We start from the raw sequence: 19,633 nt of genomic DNA, 5'->3' as shown, positions 1-19,633 counted from the left end.
AACCCGGTCGAGGCCTGCGGAACTTCTCTGTAAGCGAACAGCAGGTGTGGGAGGTACCGCTCCCAGTCGCGCCCTTGGGTCTCAACCAGTATGCGGAGCATCTGTTTGAGGGTACCGTTGAAGCGTTCACACAAACCATTAGTCTGTGGGTGATACGGACTCGATACCAGGTGCGTCACCTGCATTTTCTCACAGAGAGCCTCCATTAGGCGAGACATGAATTGGGGCCCTTGATCGGTAAGCATCTCCCTGGGAAATCCTACCCTTGAAAAGATGGTCACCAGTGCGTCAGCCACCTTATCTGCCCTGGTTGAAGACAGAGCTACTGCCTCTGGGTACCGGGTAGCGTAGTCTACCACGGTGAGAATGTATCGCTTTCCGGAGCTGCTGGGGACGGACAGCGGTCCTACAATGTCCACCGCGATTCTCTGGAAAGGCTCCTCTATCACCGGCAAAGGAATAAGGGGAGCCTTAAGAGCAGGCCCCGCCTTACCCACTTTTTGACAGGTGGCACAGGAGCGGCAGTAGTGTGTTACATCTGTCCCCATCTTGGGCCAATAGAAGTGTTGAGACAGCCGTGCCTTTGTTTTGCTGATCCCCAAGTGTCCAGCGAGTGGAATCTCATGGGCAATCCGCAACAACTCAGTTCTGAACTGATAGGGGACGACCAGCTGTCTTTCCCTCAACCACTCCTTTTTAGGATCTCCGGGTACCGTCTCCCGGTACAACCTTCCTCGTTCCCAGAACACCCTCTCCTTATCAGACTTGGAGGTGGGCGTCTCGGCGAGACCTCTCAATTTCTCCAGGCTGGCATCTGAGTGCAGAGCAGCCTGGAACTCCATGCTGGAGGCTGTCAGAAGTGACGTCAGGGTACCTCCTTTACTGGGACCCTCTGGAACCGGCTCTGGGTTCACCTCTGGTTCAGTCTCTCCTGTAGCAGCAGAGGGTCCAGAAGACAGTGCGTTACCTGCGATCTGGGCACTCTGACTGCGTGTGACAGCTGCTATGTATGCTGTCTCCCTGGGGATTTCTGCAGACCCACCAGCTGGTGCTGCCCTGGGCTCTACCTCCCCATCCACCCCCAACACTTTAGGAGCAGTGCTACTTATGGGCCAGTTACCTTCCTCGGTGGCACTGGTCAGCTGCATGGCATTACCTTCCTCATGGTCCCCATGCACCTCCCCATTCTCTTGAGCACCGTTGCTTGCTCCTGCCAGGGGTTCCTCAGCCGTCTCACTCCGCAGAGTGACGGGGCTGAGCACCTCGGTACCTGTGGACACATCTACCGTTTCAAAGAAAGGGTTAACGGGTTCTGTCGGCACAGATACATCAACATCATCATTCCTAGGAAAAGAATGGTTATCAGTTTGCTTTGGTACAATCACATCAGCATCATACCTTGGGAAAGAATGGTTGTTAGTTGCATCATTACTCATCAAGGCATTAGCAGGTAACACATTCAGTTTCCCATCATCAACATCATCAGGGTTAACGTTACCCTTATTATCAGTTTGGGGAAGGGTGTCAGGGACATAGTATGCAACCATCCTCCCCAAGTCAGTCCCCAATAAAACATCAGTGGGCAAATTTTCAGACACTCCCACCTCCCTCAACCCGCTCCCAGCACCCCAATCGAGATAAACTCGTGCCACTGGCAAGGGACAACGGGTGCCTCCAATCCCGGTGACAGTCAGGGTTTTCCCCTCAACAAACTCTTCAGGGGCCGCCAGTCCAGGACGGATGAGGGTTCGTTCAGCCCCGGTGTCCTTGAGGCCTGTAGCAAGACGGGCCCCCACCTGAACAGGTTGAACGTTGTCGTCAGCCCTCCCAACCACACCTCCCACCAAAAGAACAGAGGCGTTGGGCCCGGGGGCCTTGGCTGGGGGGTTCTTCGGCCTGTTCGGACAGGCGTAAAAGAAGTGACCAGGCCGCTGGCAGTGGTGACACAGGCGACTGTCAGTAGCCGGCCTGTTGTTGGCAACAGGGACAGGGCCTCCGGAGGGACGGCCAGCTGGGGCATTGGGGTTGGTTGCTGGCTTACCCCCTTTCCAGCTGGTGGTGACTGGCCTCCGCGTCTCGGGCTTCCGGTTGGCCTCGTGGTTGTCGGCGATCTGCGCCGCTTTGTCCGCGTTCGTTGGTTCGCGGTCCAGGATGAACTGTCGGACCTCAGCTGGGCAGAGATGCAGGAACTGGTCTTTGATCATCAGGTCCCGTAGCTGCTCAAAGGTTTCAACGGACAGTCCATGGATCCACTGGTCAAAGTGGGTCCTGAGTCCTTGCACCACATCACTGTAGCTATCGTGTGGGCCACGTTGGAGGTGTCGGAACTTCTTTCGGTATACCTCAGGTGTCAGCCGGTATTTGGCGATCAGCGCCTGCTTTATGGCGTCATAGTCGTCATCGGCTTCTGGCGGAAGAGAAGCAAATGCCTCCAGGGCTTTGCCTTTTAGCCCTGGGGTCAAGTACCTTGCCCATTGGTCTCTAGGCAGCTGGTACTGTCTGCAGGCTTTCTCAAAGGCTCGCAGGAACGTGTCCAAGTCCCCATCCTTTTCCATCACGGGAAAATGCTCTGGCCGGGGTTTAGGAGTCTGGACGCTGCTGGGCTCACGGCTTCGGGCTGTGGGGGCATTCCACCCCCGCTGGAGCATCTCCAGCTCATGGGCCCTCTGAGCTTCTGCATGGCGCTCAGCTCTCTCAGCCTGGGCTTGACGCTCGACCCTCTCAGCCTCAGCTTGGCGCTCACGTTCGGCTTGGGCCTCCTGCCGATATTGCTGGATCAGCCTCACCCGCCCATCCCTGTCTTCGGCGGGGAGTTCGTCCAAGGCCATTTGCAGATAGGGGTCCACCCCGTTCTGGTTGAATGTGGGGCCAGCGCTCAGGAGTGGAGCCTCTGCTGCAGCCCCATGGCAACTTGGGCCAACTTCTGCGCTCGCTGGATTCTGGCCGTTGTCCAGCTGCACTAGAGCCGCGATCATTTGATCTTTGGTTCCTCCTGCGGCGTCTATGCCTCGGTACGTGCATAACCCAGCAAGGGTGTCCTTTTTCTGCTTCTGATACCACTCCACTGTCATCGCCGCCATGGTTGCCAAATAAAAGATAGAAAAAGAAAAACGAAGAAACGGGAGGGGGATACTTGCAAGTACACACTAATGTCTCAGGACTAGTAACCACTGAGTCTGTTCTCCAAAACCTATGATGCAGGATTCCCGCAGGAACCGTGCAGGTCTTTAGTGAGAGGAATGATTGCTCAAACCAAATCACTAATGCTCTAGGATTATCCCACCGCTCTGCCACCAATATGTGACGAACAGCCCACCGCCGTTCGTCCACTTACGGGCGACACTAACGGGAGTCCCGCTGCCACCAAAACGCGATGGACAGCGGACCCTGTGTCACCACTATGTCACAGTCCCACCACTGACACGGGTGTATCAGCGGACGGAGGGGCGTGACACAATGCCGGCACACGGCTATCACAGGCGCAGTGGGGCTTATCTTAGTTATCCCAACACTGGCACCATGTGACCAAAAATATCCAGCAAGCTAATCTCGCTCTACAATTTGCCGCAGGGGGAGTTTAATTTGGATGCCCCACCACTGCTATCAATCTTCCAAGTACTGCGGGGATTTATGTATATCCCACTTTCTCAGTTCCACTTTGGAACTCGCAGCTCTCCGGCGCCCCCCTTACCCTCAGGTCAGTCAGGGAACTGCACCTAGGATAATTAGTCGCCGGACGGGCTGCCTGTTGTGAACCGGCAATTAGGCTTCTGCAGTAAGGGAATTATCAATGCTGTGGCTGAAGCCCCTTACTCAGCAATATAAGACCCTTCTAGACTGCCAGCAAGCCGTAATAGCCGTACACAACGCGCTGCCACCAGTCACGGTTACTTAATTCACAGTGTTAAATTAAGAGGGTCCGTGGCAAACCCCTTGAATTAGTAGCGATTATCTATCAAAGGCGTATAGTTCGATTCTTAGAGCATGGAGACAGATCTAAATAATTTCATTTATTTTCCGAAAGAGGACAGTGATTACAGATAAAAGTTGCTATAAAATTGAGACATAAAATATGTACAGTACAGGTATAAAATAAAAGTGGAGAAAACAAAGAGATTACACTCACAGTTCCATATTGTTCCTTAGGCAGACCATGCGGCTTTAAGGGGGGAGGAGCCACACGTCTCCATTCATCTGGAGTTCTTGTCAGCACCGACTCTGCAGCTGTTCTGACCTGGTTTGCCCAGGAAATGCCTTATAGACTTTCCTATGTGACATCACGGAGAGGTGCATTCTGGGTTGATCCCACCTCTCTTATCCAAGTTATGTTTTGGCTACAAAACTTAGATTAGCTATAACTTTATGGGAGAAGCTGGTATGGACTCATCAGTGGTATCATGTTTCCCAGCGTAATGAGCCCATCAAGAAAACATCAAACATCTATGCGATATGACCGTCCATTTGGGCGCAAATCATATCTCAGGTTCTGGACATCCGAGAGTTTTGCAACAGGCACCACAGCGAAGCTGGGTCTGCTCGGATCGCAGAAATATGATTTTTATATTTCTGCTGGGTATGGTTTTCGCGGGACAATCCCTTATTGTTTTATTCAGACTCCTGGTTTCAAACAAAGAGTTTAGTTCCCGCACTTTTTTTTCTCTTTCAGCTGAGAGAAGCCAAATGGTGTGAGGAAGATGGTCTAGCTAATTAACATTCCTGCTCTTCCAGAGGAAGTGGTTTAAGGTTTCAGAGCTAGCCCAGGCAGGGGGCACTGGTCAGTGTGTGAGTGAGCCATGGGCGAAAAGAGGAGGGGGGAAGGTGCTGCATGAGCTGACAGCCTGCATTGGCATAGAGGGCTGGATTTTTCTGGAAAGTTACAACAGAAAACATCATATTTTGTAGACAAAACCCCATACCTCACAGACATTGTACATCACAGTGAGGCCCAATGAATATCTGAGCGCTATGTCACAGGCTCGATGGCACATCTGTGAGCAAAGTGACTAAAGGATAGGGGAGATTTTGAATCTCTGCACACACTTTTGGACACTGGACACTTTTGGATTGTGTGAGGCCCATTGATATCTGAGCGCTATATCACAGGCTCGATGGCACAGCTGTGACCAAAGTGACTAGAGGATAAGGGAGATTTTGAATCTCTGCACACACTTTTGGACACTGGACACTTTTGGATTGTGTGAGGCCCAATGAATATCTGAGTGCTATGTCACAGGCTCGATGGCACAGCTGTGACCAAATGACTAGAGGATAAGGGAGATTTTGAATCTCTGCACACACTTTTGGACACTGGACACTTTTGGATTGTGTGAGGCCCAATGAATATCTGAGCGCTATGTGACAGGCTCGATGGCACAGCTGTGACCAAAGTGACTAGAGGATAAGGGAGATTTTGAATCTCTGCACACACTTTTGGACACTGGACACTTTTGGATTGTGTGAGGCCCACTGATATCTGAGTGCTATGTCACAGGCTTCATGGCACAGCTGTGACTAAAGTGACAAGAGGATAAGGGAGATTTTGAATCTCTGCACACACTTTTGGACACTGGACACTTTTGGATTGTGTGAGGCCCAATGAATATCTGAGCGCTATGTCACAGGCTCGATGGCACAGCTGTGACCAAAGTGACTAGAGGATAAGGGAGATTTTGAATCTCTGCACACACTTTTGGACACTGGACACTTTTGGATTGTGTGAGGACCACTGATATCTGAGCGCTATGTGACAGGCTCAATGGCACAGCTGTGACCAAAGTGACTAGAGCATAAGGGAGATTTTGAATCTCTGCACACACTTTTGGACACTGGACACTTTTGGATTGTGTGAGGCCCAATGAATATCTGAGCGCTATGTGACAGGCTCGATGGCACAGCTGTGACCAAAGTGACTAGAGGATAAGGGATATTTTGAATCTCTGCACACACTTTTTGAGACTGGACACTTTTGGATTGTGTGAGGCCCAATGAATATCTGAGCGCTATGTCACAGGCTCGATGGCACAGCTGTGACCAAAGTGACTAGAGGATAAGGGAGATTTTGAATCTCTGCACACACTTTTGGACACTGGACACTTTTGGATTGTGTGAGGCCCAATGAATATCTGAGCGCTATGTCACAGGCTCGATGGCACAGCTGTGACCAAAGTGACTAGAGGATAAGGGAGATTTTGAATCTCTGCACACACTTTTGGACACTGGACACTTTTGGATTGTGTGAGGCCCACTGATATCTGAGCGCTATGTCACAGGCTCGATGGCACAGCTGTGACCAAAGTGACTAGAGGATAAGGGAGATTTTGAATCTCTGCACACACTTTTGGACACTGGACACTTTTGGATTGTGTGAGGCCCAATGAATATCTGAGCGCTATGTGACAGGCTCGATGGCACAGCTGTGACCAAAGTGACTAGAGGATAAGGGAGATTTTGAATCTCTGCACACACTTTTCGACACTGGACACTTTTGGATTGTGTGAGTCCCAATGAATATCTGAGCGCTATGTGACAGGCTCGATGGCACAGATGTGACCAAAGTGACTAGAGGATAAGGGAGATTCTGAATCTCTGCACACATTTTTGGACACTGGACACTTTTGGATTGTGTGAGGCCCAATGAATATCTAAGCGCTATGTGACAGGCTCGATGGCACAGCTGTGACCAAAGTGACTAGAGGATAAGGGAGATTTTGAATCTCTGCACACACTTTTGGACACTGGACACTTTTGGATTGTGTGAGGCCCAATGAATATCTGAGCGCTATGTCACAGGCTCGATGGCACAGCTGTGACCAAAGTGACTAGAGGATAAGGGAGATTTTGAATCTCTGCACACACTTTTGGACACTGGACACTTTTGGATTGTGTGAGGCCCAATGAATATCTGAGCGCTATGTGACAGGCTCGATGGCACAGCTGTGACCAAAGTGACTAGAGGATAAGGGAGATTTTGAATCTCTGCACACACTTTTGGACACTGGACACTTTTGGATTGTGTGAGGCCCACTGATATCTGAGCGCTATGTGACAGGCTCGATGGCACAGCTGTGACTAAAGTGACTAGAGGATAAGGGAGATTTTGAATCTCTGCACACACTTTTGGACACTGGACACTTTTGGATTGTGTGAGGCCCACTGATATCTGATCGATATGTCACAGGCTCAATGGCACAGCTGTGACCAAAGTGACTAGAGGATAAGGGAGATTTTGAATCTCTGCACACACTTTTGGACACTGGACACTTTTGGATTGTGTGAGGCCCAATGAATATCTGAGTGCTATGTCACAGGCTCGATGGCACAGCTGTGACCAAAGTGACTAGAGGATAAGGGATATTTTGAATCTCTGCACACACTTTTCGACACTGGACACTTTTGGATTGTGTGAGTCCCAATGAATATCTGAGCGCTATGTGACAGGCTCGATGGCACAGCTGTGACCAAAGTGACTAGAGGATAAGGGAGATTCTGAATCTCTGCACACATTTTTGGACACTTGACACTTTTGGACTGTGTGAGGCCCAATGAATATCTGAGCGCTATGTGACAGGCTCGATGGCACAGCTGTGACCAAAGTGACTAGAGGATAAGGGAGATTTTGAATCTCTGCACACACTTTTGGACACTGGACACTTTTGGATTGTGTGAGGCCCAATGAATATATGAGCGCTATGTGACAGGCTCGATGGCACAGCTGTGACCAAAGTGACTAGATGATAAGGGAGATTTTGAATCTCTGCACACACTTTTGGACACTGGACACTTTTGGATTGTGTGAGGCCCAATGAATATCTGAGCGCTATGTGACAGGCTCGATGGCACAGCTGTGACCAAAGTGACTAGAGGATAAGGGAGATTTTGAATCTCTGCACACACTTTTGGACACTGGACACTTTTGGATTGTGTGAGGCCCACTGATATCTGAGCGCTATGTGACAGGCTCGATGGCACAGCTGTGACTAAAGTGACTAGAGGATAAGGGAGATTTTGAATCTCTGCACACACTTTTGGACACTGGACACTTTTGGATTGTGTGAGGCCCACTGATATCTGATCGCTATGTCACAGGCTCGATGGCACAGCTGTGACCAAAGTGACTAGAGGATAAGGGAGATTTTGAATCTCTTCACACACTTTTGGACACTGGACACTTTTGGATTGTGTGAGGCCCAATGAATATCTGAGCGCTATGTCACAGGCTCGATGGCACAGCTGTGACCAAAGTGACTAGAGGATAAGGGAGATTTTGAATCTCTGCACACACTTTTGGACACTGGAAACTTTTGGAATGTGTGAGGCCCACTGATATCTGAGCGCTATGTCACAGGCTCGATGGCACAGCTGTGACCAAAGTGACTAGAGGATAAGGGAGATTTTGAATCTCTGCACACACTTTTGGACACTGGACACTTTTGGATTGTGTGAGGCCCACTGATATCTGAGCGCTATATCACAGGCTCGATGGCACAGCTGTGACCAAAGTGACTAGAGGATAAGGGAGATTTTGAATCTCTGCACACACTTTTGGACACTGGACACTTTTGGATTGTGTGAGGCCCAATGAATATCTGAGTGCTATGTCACAGGCTCGATGGCACAGCTGTGACCAAATGACTAGAGGATAAGGGAGATTTTGAATCTCTGCACACACTTTTGGACACTGGACACTTTTGGATTGTGTGAGGCCCAATGAATATCTGAGCGCTATGTGACAGGCTCGATGGCACAGCTGTGACCAAAGTGACTAGAGGATAAGGGAGATTTTGAATCTCTGCACACACTTTTGGACACTGGACACTTTTGGATTGTGTGAGCCCCAATGAATATCTGAGCGCTATGTCACAGGATCGATGGCACAGCTGTGACCAAAGTGACTAGAGGATAAGGGAGATTTTGAATCTCTGCACACACTTTTGGACACTGGACACTTTTGGATAGTGTGAGGCCCAATGAATATCTGAGCGCTATGTGACAGGCTCGATGGCACAGCTGTGACCAAAGTGACTAGAGGATAAGGGAGATTTTGAATCTCTGCACACACTTTTGGACACTGGACACTTTTGGATTGTGTGAGGCCCAATGAATATCTGAGCGCTATGTGACAGGCTCGATGGCACAGCTGTGACCAAAGTGACTAGAGGATAAGGGAGATTTTGAATCTCTGCACACAATTTTGGACACTGGACACTTTTGGATTGTGTGAGGCCCAATGAATATCTGAGCGCTATGTCACAGGATCGATGGCACAGCTGTGACCAAAGTGACTAGAGGATAAGGGAGATTTTGAATCTCTGCACACACTTTTGGACACTGGACACTTTTGGATTGTGTGAGGCTCAATGAATATCTGAGCGCTATATCACAGGCTCAATGGCACAGCTGTGACCAAAGTGAATAGAGGATAAGGGAGATTTTGAATCTCTGCACACACTTTTGGACACTGGACACTTTTGGATTGTGTGAGGCCCACTGATATCTGAGCGCTATGTGACAGGCTCGATGGCACAGCTGTGACCAAAGTGACTAGAGGATAAGGGAGATTTTGAATCTCTGCACACACTTTTGGACACTGGACACTTTTGGATTGTGTGAGGCCCACTGATATCTGAGCGCTATGTGACAGGCTCGATGGCACAGCTGTGACTAAAGTGACTAGAGGATAAGGGAGATTTTGAATCTCTGCACACACTTTTGGACACTGGACACTTTTGGATTGTGTGAGGCCCACTGATATCTGATCGCTATGTCACAGGCTCGATGGCACAGCTGTGACCAAAGTGACTAGAGGATAAGGGAGATTTTGAATCTCTTCACACACTTTTGGACACTGGACACTTTTGGATTGTGTGAGGCCCAATGAATATCTGAGCGCTATGTCACAGGCTCGATGGCACAGCTGTGACCAAAGTGACTAGAGGATAAGGGAGATTTTGAATCTCTGCACACACTTTTGGACACTGGAAACTTTTGGAATGTGTGAGGCCCACTGATATCTGAGCGCTATGTCACAGGCTCGATGGCACAGCTGTGACCAAAGTGACTAGAGGATAAGGGAGATTTTGAATCTCTGCACACATTTTTGGACACTGGACACTTTTGGATTGTGTGAGGCCCACTGATATCTGAGCGCTATATCACAGGCTCGATGGCACAGCTGTGACCAAAGTGACTAGAGGATAAGGGAGATTTTGAATCTCTGCACACACTTTTGGACACTGGACACTTTTGGATTGTGTGAGGCCCAATGAATATCTGAGTGCTATGTCACAGGCTCGATGGCACAGCTGTGACCAAATGACTAGAGGATAAGGGAGATTTTGAATCTCTGCACACACTTTTGGACACTGGACACTTTTGGATTGTGTGAGGCCCAATGAATATCTGAGCGCTATGTCACAGGCTCGATGGCACAGCTGTGACCAAAGTGACTAGAGGATAAGGGAGATTTTGAATCTCTGCACACACTTTTGGACACTGGACACTTTTGGATTGTGTGAGCCCCAATGAATATCTGAGCGCTATGTCACAGGATCGATGGCACAGCTGTGACCAAAGTGACTAGAGGATAAGGGAGATTTTGAATCTCTGCACACACTTTTGGACACTGGACACTTTTGGATAGTGTGAGGCCCAATGAATATCTGAGCGCTATGTGACAGGCTCGATGGCACAGCTGTGACCAAAGTGACTAGAGGATAAGGGAGATTTTGAATCTCTGCACACACTTTTGGACACTGGACACTTTTGGATTGTGTGAGGCCCAATGAATATCTGAGCGCTATGTGACAGGCTCGATGGCACAGCTGTGACCAAAGTGACTAGAGGATAAGGGAGATTTTGAATCTCTGCACACAATTTTGGACACTGGACACTTTTGGATTGTGTGAGGCCCAATGAATATCTGAGCGCTATGTCACAGGATCGATGGCACAGCTGTGACCAAAGTGACTAGAGGATAAGGGAGATTTTGAATCTCTGCACACACTTTTGGACACTGGACACTTTTGGATTGTGTGAGGCTCAATGAATATCTGAGCGCTATATCACAGGCTCAATGGCACAGCTGTGACCAAAGTGAATAGAGGATAAGGGAGATTTTGAATCTCTGCACACACTTTTGGACACTGGACACTTTTGGATTGTGTGAGGCCCACTGATATCTGAGCGCTATGTGACAGGCTCGATGGCACAGCTGTGACCAAAGTGACTAGAGGATAAGCGAGATTCTGAATCTCTGCACACACTTTTGGACACTGGACACTTTTGGATTGTGTGAGGCCCAATGAATATCTGAGCGCTATGTGACAGGTTCGATGGCACAGCTGTGACCAAAGTGACTAGAGTATAAGGGAGATTTTGAATCTCTGCACACACTTTTGGACACTGGACACTTTTGGATTGTGTGAGGCCCAATGAATATCTGAGCGCTATGTGACAGGCTCGATGGCACAGCTGTGACCAAAGTGACTAGAGGATAAGGGAGATTTTGAATCTCTGCACAAACTTTTGGACACTGGACACTTTTGGATTGTGTGAGGCCCACTGATATCTGAGCGCTATGTCACAGGCTCGATGGCACAGCTGTGACCAAAGTGACTAGAGGATAAGGGAGATTTTGAATCTCTGCACACACTTTTGGACACTGGACACTTTTGGATTGTGTGAGGCCCACTGATATCTGAGTGCTATGTCACAGGCTTCATGGCATAGCTGTGACTAAAGTGACTAGAGGATAAGGGAGATTTTGAATCTCTGCACACACTTTTGGACACTGGACACTTTTGGATTGTGTGAGGCCCACTGATATCTGAGTGCTATGTCACAGCCTTCATGACATAGCTGTGACTAAAGTGACTAGAGGATAAGGGAGATTTTGAATCTCTGCACACACTTTTGGACACTGGACACTTTTGGATTGTGTGAGGCCCACTGATATCTGAGCGCTATGTGACAGGCTCGATGGCACAGCTGTGACCAAAGTGACTAGAGGATAAGGGAGATTTTGAATCTCTGCACACACTTTTGGACACTGGACACTTTTGGATTGTATGAGGCCCAATGAATATCTGAGAGCTATGTAACAGGCTCGATGGCACAGCTGTGACCAAAGTGACTGAAGGATAAGGGAGATTTTGAATCTCTGCACACACTTTTGGACACTGGACACTTTTGGATTGTATGAGGCCCAATGAATATCTGAGAGCTATGTAACAGGCTCGATGGCACAGCTGTGACCAAAGTGACTAGAGGATAAGGGAGATTTTGAATCTCTGCACACACTTTTGGACACTGGACACTTTTGGATTGTGTGAGGCCCAATGAATATCTGAGCGCTATGTGACAGGCTCGATGGCACAGCTGTGACCAAAGTGACTAGAGGATAAGGGAGATTTTGAATCTCTGCACACACTTTTGGACACTGGACACTTTTGGATTGTGTGAGGCCCACTGATATCTGAGCACTATGTCACAGGCTCGATGGCACAGCTGTGAGCAAAGTGACTAAAGGAAAAGGGAGATTTTGAATCTCTGCACACGCTTTTGGACACTGGACACTTTTGGATTGTGTGAGACCCACTGATATCTGAGCGCTATGTCACAGGCTCGATGGCACAGCTGTGACCGAAGTGACTAGAGGATAAGGGAGATTTTGAATCTCTGCACACACTTTTGGACACTGGACACTTTTGGATTGTGTGAGGCCCAATGAATATCTGAGCGCTATGTGACAGGCTCGATGGCACAGCTGTGACCAAAGTGACTAGAAGATAAGGGAGATTTTGAATCTCTGCACACACTTTTGGACACTGGACACTTTTGGATTGTGTGAGGCCCAATGAATATCTGAGCGCTATGTCACAGGCTCGATGGCACAGCTGTGACCAAAGTGACTGGAGGATAAGGGAGATTTTGAATCTCTGCACACACTTTTGGACACTGGACACTTTTGGATTGTATGAGGCCCAATGAATATCTGAGAGATATGTAACAGGCTAGATGGCACAGCTGTGACCAAAGTGACTAGAGGATAAGGGAGATTTTGAATCTCTACACACACTTTTGGACACTGGACACTTTTGGATTGTGTGAGGCCCAATGAATATCTGAGCGCTATGTGACAGGCTCGATGGCACAGCTGTGACCAAAGTGACTAGAGGATAAGGGAGATTTTGAATCTCTGCACACACTTTTGGACACTGGACACTTTTGGATTGTGTGAGGCCCACTGATATCTGAGCACTATGTCACAGGCTCGATGGCACAGCTGTGAGCAAAGTGACTAAAGGAAAAGGGAGATTTTGAATCTCTGCACACGCTTTTGGACACTGGACACTTTTGGATTGTGTGAGACCCACTGATATCTGAGCGCTATGTCACAGGCTCGATGGCACAGCTGTGACCAGTGACTAGAGGATAAGGGAGATTTTGAATCTCTGCACACACTTTTGGACACTGGACACTTTTGGATTGTGTGAGGCCCAATGAATATCTGAGCGCTATGTGACAGGCTCGATGGCACAGCTGTGACCAAAGTGACTAGAAGATAAGGGAGATTTTGAATCTCTGCACACACTTTTGGACACTGGACACTTTTGGATTGTGTGAGGCCCAATGAATATCTGACTGCTATGTCACAGGCTCGATGTCACAGCTGTGACCAAATGACTAGAGGATAAGGGAGATTTTGAATCTCTGCACACACTTTTGGACACTGGACACTTTTGGATTGTGTGAGCCCCAATGAATATCTGAGCGCTATGTGACAGGCTCGATGGCACAGCTGTGACCAAAGTGACTAGAGGATAAGGGAGATTTTGAATCTCTGCACACACTTTTGGACACTGGACACTTTTGGATTGTGTGAGGCCCAATGAATATCTGAGCGCTATGTGACAGGCTCGATGGCACAGCTGTGACCAAAGTGACTAGAGGATAAGGGAGATTTTGAATCTCTGCACACACTTTTGGACACTGGACACTTTTGGATTGTGTGAGGCCCAATGAATATCTGAGCGCTATGTGACAGGCTCGATGGCACAGCTGTGACCAAAGTGACTAGAGGATAAGGGAGATTTTGAATCTCTGCACACAATTTTGGACACTGGACACTTTTGGATTGTGTGAGGCCCAATGAATATCTGAGCGCTATGTCACAGGATCGATGGCACAGCTGTGACCAAAGTGACTAGAGGATAAGGGAGATTTTGAATCTCTGCACACACTTTTGGACACTGGACACTTTTGGATTGTGTGAGGCCCAATGAATATCTGAGCGCTATGTCACAGGCTCGATGGCACAGCTGTGACCAAAGTGAATAGAGGATAAGGGAGATTTTGAATCTCTGCACACACTTTTGGACACTGGACACTTTTGGATTGTGTGAGGCCCACTGATATCTGAGCGCCATGTGACAGGCTCGATGGCACAGCTGTGACCAAAGTGACTAGAGGATAAGCGAGATTCTGAATCTCTGCACACACTTTTGGACACTGGACACTTTTGGATTGTGTGAGGCCCAATGAATATCTGAGCGCTATGTGACAGGCTCGATGGCACAGCTGTGACCAAAGTGACTAGAGGATAAGGGAGATTTTGAATCTCTGCACACACTTTTGGACACTGGACACTTTTGGATTGTGTGAGGCCCAATGAATATCTGAGCGCTATGTGACAGGCTCGTTGGCACAGCTGTGACCAAAGTGACTAGAGGATAAGGGAGATTTTGAATCTCTGCACACACTTTTGGACACTGGACACTTTTGGATTGTGTGAGGCCCACTGATATCTGAGCGCTATGTCACAGGCTCGATGGCACAGCTGTGACCAAAGTGACTAGAGGATAAGGGAGATTGTGAATCTCTGCACACACTTTTGGACACTGGACACTTTTGGATTGTGTGAGGCCCAATGAATATCTGAGCGCTATGTCACAGGCTCGATGGCACAGCTGTGACCAAAGTGACTAGAGGATAAGGGAGATTTTGAATCTCTTCACACACTTTTGGACACTGGACACTTTTGGATTGTGTGAGGCCCAATGAATATCTGAGAGGTATGTGACAGGCTCGATGGCACAGCTGTGACCAAAGTGACTAGAGGATAAGGGAGATTTTGAATCTCTGCACACACTTTTGGACACTGGACACTTTTGGATTGTGTGAGGCCCAATGAATATCTGAGCGCTATGTCACAGGCTCGATGGCACAGCTGTGACCAAAGTGACTAGAGGATAAGGGAGATTTTGAATCTCTGCACACACTTTTGGACACTGGACACTTTTGGATTGTGTGAGGCCCACTGATATCTGAGCACTATGTCACAGGCACGATGGCACAGCTGAGAGCAAAGTGACTAAAGGATAAGGGAGATTTTGAATCTCTGCACACGCTTTTGGACACTGGACACTTTTGGATTGTGTGAGGCCCACTGATATCTGAGCGCTATGTCACAGGCTCGATGGCACAGCTGTGACCAAAGTGACTAGAGGATAAGGGAGATTTTGAATCTCTGCACACACTTTTGGACACTGGACACTTTTGGATTGTGTGAGGCCCAATGAATATCTGAGCGCTATGTCACAGGCTCCATGGCACAGCTGTGACCAAAGTGACTAGACGATAAGGGAGATTTTGAATCTCTGCACACACTTTTGGACACTGGACACTTTTTGATTGTGTGAGGCCCAATGAATATCTGAGCGCTATGTCACAGGCTCGATGGCACAGCTGTGACCAAAGTGACTAGAGGATAAGGGAGATTTTGAATCTCTGCACACACTTTTGGACACTGGACACTTTTGGATTGTGTGAGGCCCAATGAATATCTGAGCGCTATGTCACAGGCTCGATGGCATAGCTGTGACCAAAGTGACTAGAGGATAAGGGAGATTTTGAATCTCTGCACACACTTTTGGACACTGGACACTTTTGGATTGTGTGAGGCCCAATGAATATCTGAGCGCTATGTGACAGGCTCGATGGCACAGCTGTGACAAAAGTGACTAGAGGATAAGGGAGATTTTGAATCTCTGCACACACTTTTGGACACTGGACACTTTTGGATTGTGTGAGGCACACTGATATCTGAGCGCTATGTCACAGGCTCGATGGCACAGCTGTGACCAAAGTGACTAGAGGATAAGGGAGATTTTGAATCTCTGCACACACTTTTGGACACTGGACACTTTTGGATTGTGTGAGGCCCAATGAATATCTGAGCGCTATGTGACAGGCTCGATGGCACAGCTGTGACCAAAGTGACTAGAGGATAAGGGAGATTTTGAATCTCTGCACACACTTTTGGACACTGGACACTTTTGGATTGTGTGAGGCCCAATGAATATCTGAGCGCTATGTCACAGGCTCGATGGCACAGCTGTGACCAAAGTGACTAGAGGATAAGGGAGATTTTGAATCTCTGCACACACTTTTGGACACTGGACACTTTTGGATTGTGTGAGGCCCAATGAATATCTGAGCGCTATGTCACAGGCTCGATGGCACAGCTGTGACCAAAGTGACTAGAGGATAAGGGAGATTTTGAATCTCTGCACACACTTTTGGACACTGGACACTTTTGGATTGTGTGAGGCCCAATGAATATCTGAGCGATATGTGACAGGCTCGATGGCACAGCTGTGACCAAAGTGACTAGAGGATAAGGGAGATTTTGAATCTCTGCACACACTTTTGGACACTGGACACTTTTGGATTGTGTGAGGCCCAATGAATATCTGAACGCTATGTCACAGGCTCGATGGCACAGCTGTGACCAAAGTGAATAGAGGATAAGGGAGATTTTGAATCTCTGCACACACTTTTGGACACTGGACACTTTTGGATTGTGTGAGGCCCACTGATATCTGAGCGCTATGTGACAGGCTCGATGGCACAGCTGTGACCAAAGTGACTAGAGGATAAGCGAGATTCTGAATCTCTGCACACACTTTTGGACACTGGACACTTTTGGATTGTGTGAGGCCCAATGAATATCTGAGCACTATGTGACAGGCTCGATGGCACAGCTGTGACCAAAGTGACTAGAGGATAAGGGAGATTTTGAATCTCTGCACACACTTTTGGACACTGGACACTTTTGGATTGTGTGAGGCCCAATGAATATCTGAGCGCTATGTGACAGGCTCGATGGCACAGCTGTGACCAAAGTGACAAGAGGATAAGGGAGATTTTGAATCTCTGCACACACTTTTGGACACTGGACACTTTTGGACTGTGTGAGGCCCACTGATATCTGAGCGCTATGTCACAGGCTCGATGGCACAGCTGTGACCAAAGTGACTAGAGGATAAGGGAGATTTTGAATCTCTGCACACACTTTTGGACACTGGACACTTTTGGATTGTGTGAGGCCCAATGAATATCTGAGCGCTATGTGACAGGCTCGATGGCACAGCTGTGACCAAAGTGACTAGAGGATAAGGGAGATTTTGAATCTCTGCACACACTTTTGGACACTGGACACTTTTGGATTGTGTGAGGCCCATTGATATCTGAGCGCTGTGTCACAGGCTCGATGGCACAGCTGTGACCAAAGTGACTAGAGGATAAGGGAGATTTTGAATCTCTGCACACACTTTTGGACACTGGACACTTTTGGATTGTGTGAGGCCCACTGATATCTGAGTGCTATGTCACAGGCTTCATGGCACAGCTGTGACTAAAGTGACTAGAGGATAAGGGAGATTTTGAATCTCTGCACACACTTTTGGACACTGGACACTTTTGGATTGTGTGAGGCCCAATGAATATCTGAGCGCTATGTGACAGGCTCGATGGCACAGCTGTGACCAAAGTGACTAGAGGATAAGGGAGATTTTGAATCTCTGCACACACTTTTGGACACTGGACACTTTTGGATTGTGTGAGGCCCACTGATATCTGAGCGCTATGTGACAGGCTCGATGGCACAGCTGTGACCAAAGTGACTAGAGGATAAGGGAGATTTTGAATCTCTGCACACACTTTTGGACACTGGACACTTTTGGATTGTGTGAGGCCCAATGAATATCTGAGCGCTATGTCACAGGCTCGATGGCACAGCTGTGACCAAAGTGACTAGAGGATAAGGGAGATTTTGAATCTCTGAACACACTTTTGGACACTGGACACTTTTGGATTGTGTGAGGCCCAATGAATATCTGAGCGCTATGTCACAGGCTCGATGGCACAGCTGTGACCAAAGTGACTAGAGGATAAGGGAGATTTTGAATCTCTGCACACACTTTTGGACACTGGACACTTTTGGATTGTGTGAGGCCCAATGAATATCTGAGCGCTATGTCACAGGCTCGATGGCACAGCTGTGACCAAAGTGACTAGAGGATAAGGGAGATTTTGAATCTCTGCACACACTTTTGGACACTGGACACTTTTGCATTGTGTGAGGCCCAATGAATATCTGAGCGCTGTGTGACAGGCTCGATGGCACAGCTGTGACCAAAGTGACTAGAGGATAAGGGAGATTTTGAATCTCTGCACACACTTTTGGACACTGGACACTTTTGGATTGTGTGAGGCCCACTGATATCTGAGCGCTATGTGACAGGCTCGATGGCACAGCTGTGACCAAAGTGACTAGAGGATAAGGGAGATTTTGAATCTCTGCACACACTTTTGGACACTGGACACTTTTGGATTGTGTGAGGCCCACTGATATCTGAGCGCTATGTGACAGGCTCGATGGCACAGCTGTGACCAAAGTGACTAGAGGATAAGCGAGATTCTGAATCTCTGCACACACTTTTGGACACTGGACACTTTTGGATTGTGTGAGGCCCAATGAATATCTGAGCACTATGTGACAGGCTCGATGGCACAGCTGTGACCAAAGTGACTAGAGGATAAGGGAGATTTTGAATCTCTGCACACACTTTTGGACACTGGACACTTTTGGATTGTGTGAGGCCCAATGAATATCTGAGCGCTATGTGACAGGCTCGATGGCACAGCTGTGACCAAAGTGACAAGAGGATAAGGGAGATTTTGAATCTCTGCACACACTTTTGGACACTGGACACTTTTGGATTGTGTGAGGCCCACTGATATCTGAGCGCTATGTCACAGGCTCGATGGCACAGCTGTGACCAAAGTGACTAGAGGATAAGGGAGATTTTGAATCTCTGCACACACTTTTGGACACTGGACACTTTTGGATTGTGTGAGGCCCAATGAATATCTGAGCGCTATGTGACAGGCTCGATGGCACAGCTGTGACCAAAGTGACTAGAGGATAAGGGAGATTTTGAATCTCTGCACACACTTTTGGACACTGGACACTTTTGGATTGTGTGAGGCCCATTGATATCTGAGCGCTGTGTCACAGGCTCGATGGCACAGCTGTGACCAAAGTGACTAGAGGATAAGGGAGATTTTGAATCTCTGCACACACTTTTGGACACTGGACACTTTTGGATTGTGTGAGGCCCACTGATATCTGAGTGCTATGTCACAGGCTTCAGGGCACAGCTGTGACTAAAGTGACTAGAGGATAAGGGAGATTTTGAATCTCTGCACACACTTTTGGACACTGGACACTTTTGGATTGTGTGAGGCCCAATGAATATCTGAGCGCTATGTGACAGGCTCGATGGCACAG

This window comes from Dendrobates tinctorius, unplaced genomic scaffold (assembly GCF_039654945.1).
Source record: "Dendrobates tinctorius isolate UK_male_01 unplaced genomic scaffold, ASM3965494v1 ptg000008l, whole genome shotgun sequence".
Taxonomy (NCBI): domain Eukaryota; kingdom Metazoa; phylum Chordata; class Amphibia; order Anura; family Dendrobatidae; genus Dendrobates; species Dendrobates tinctorius.
The sequence above is the reverse complement of the archived record's forward strand: the minus strand, read 5'-3'. Positions refer to the sequence as shown.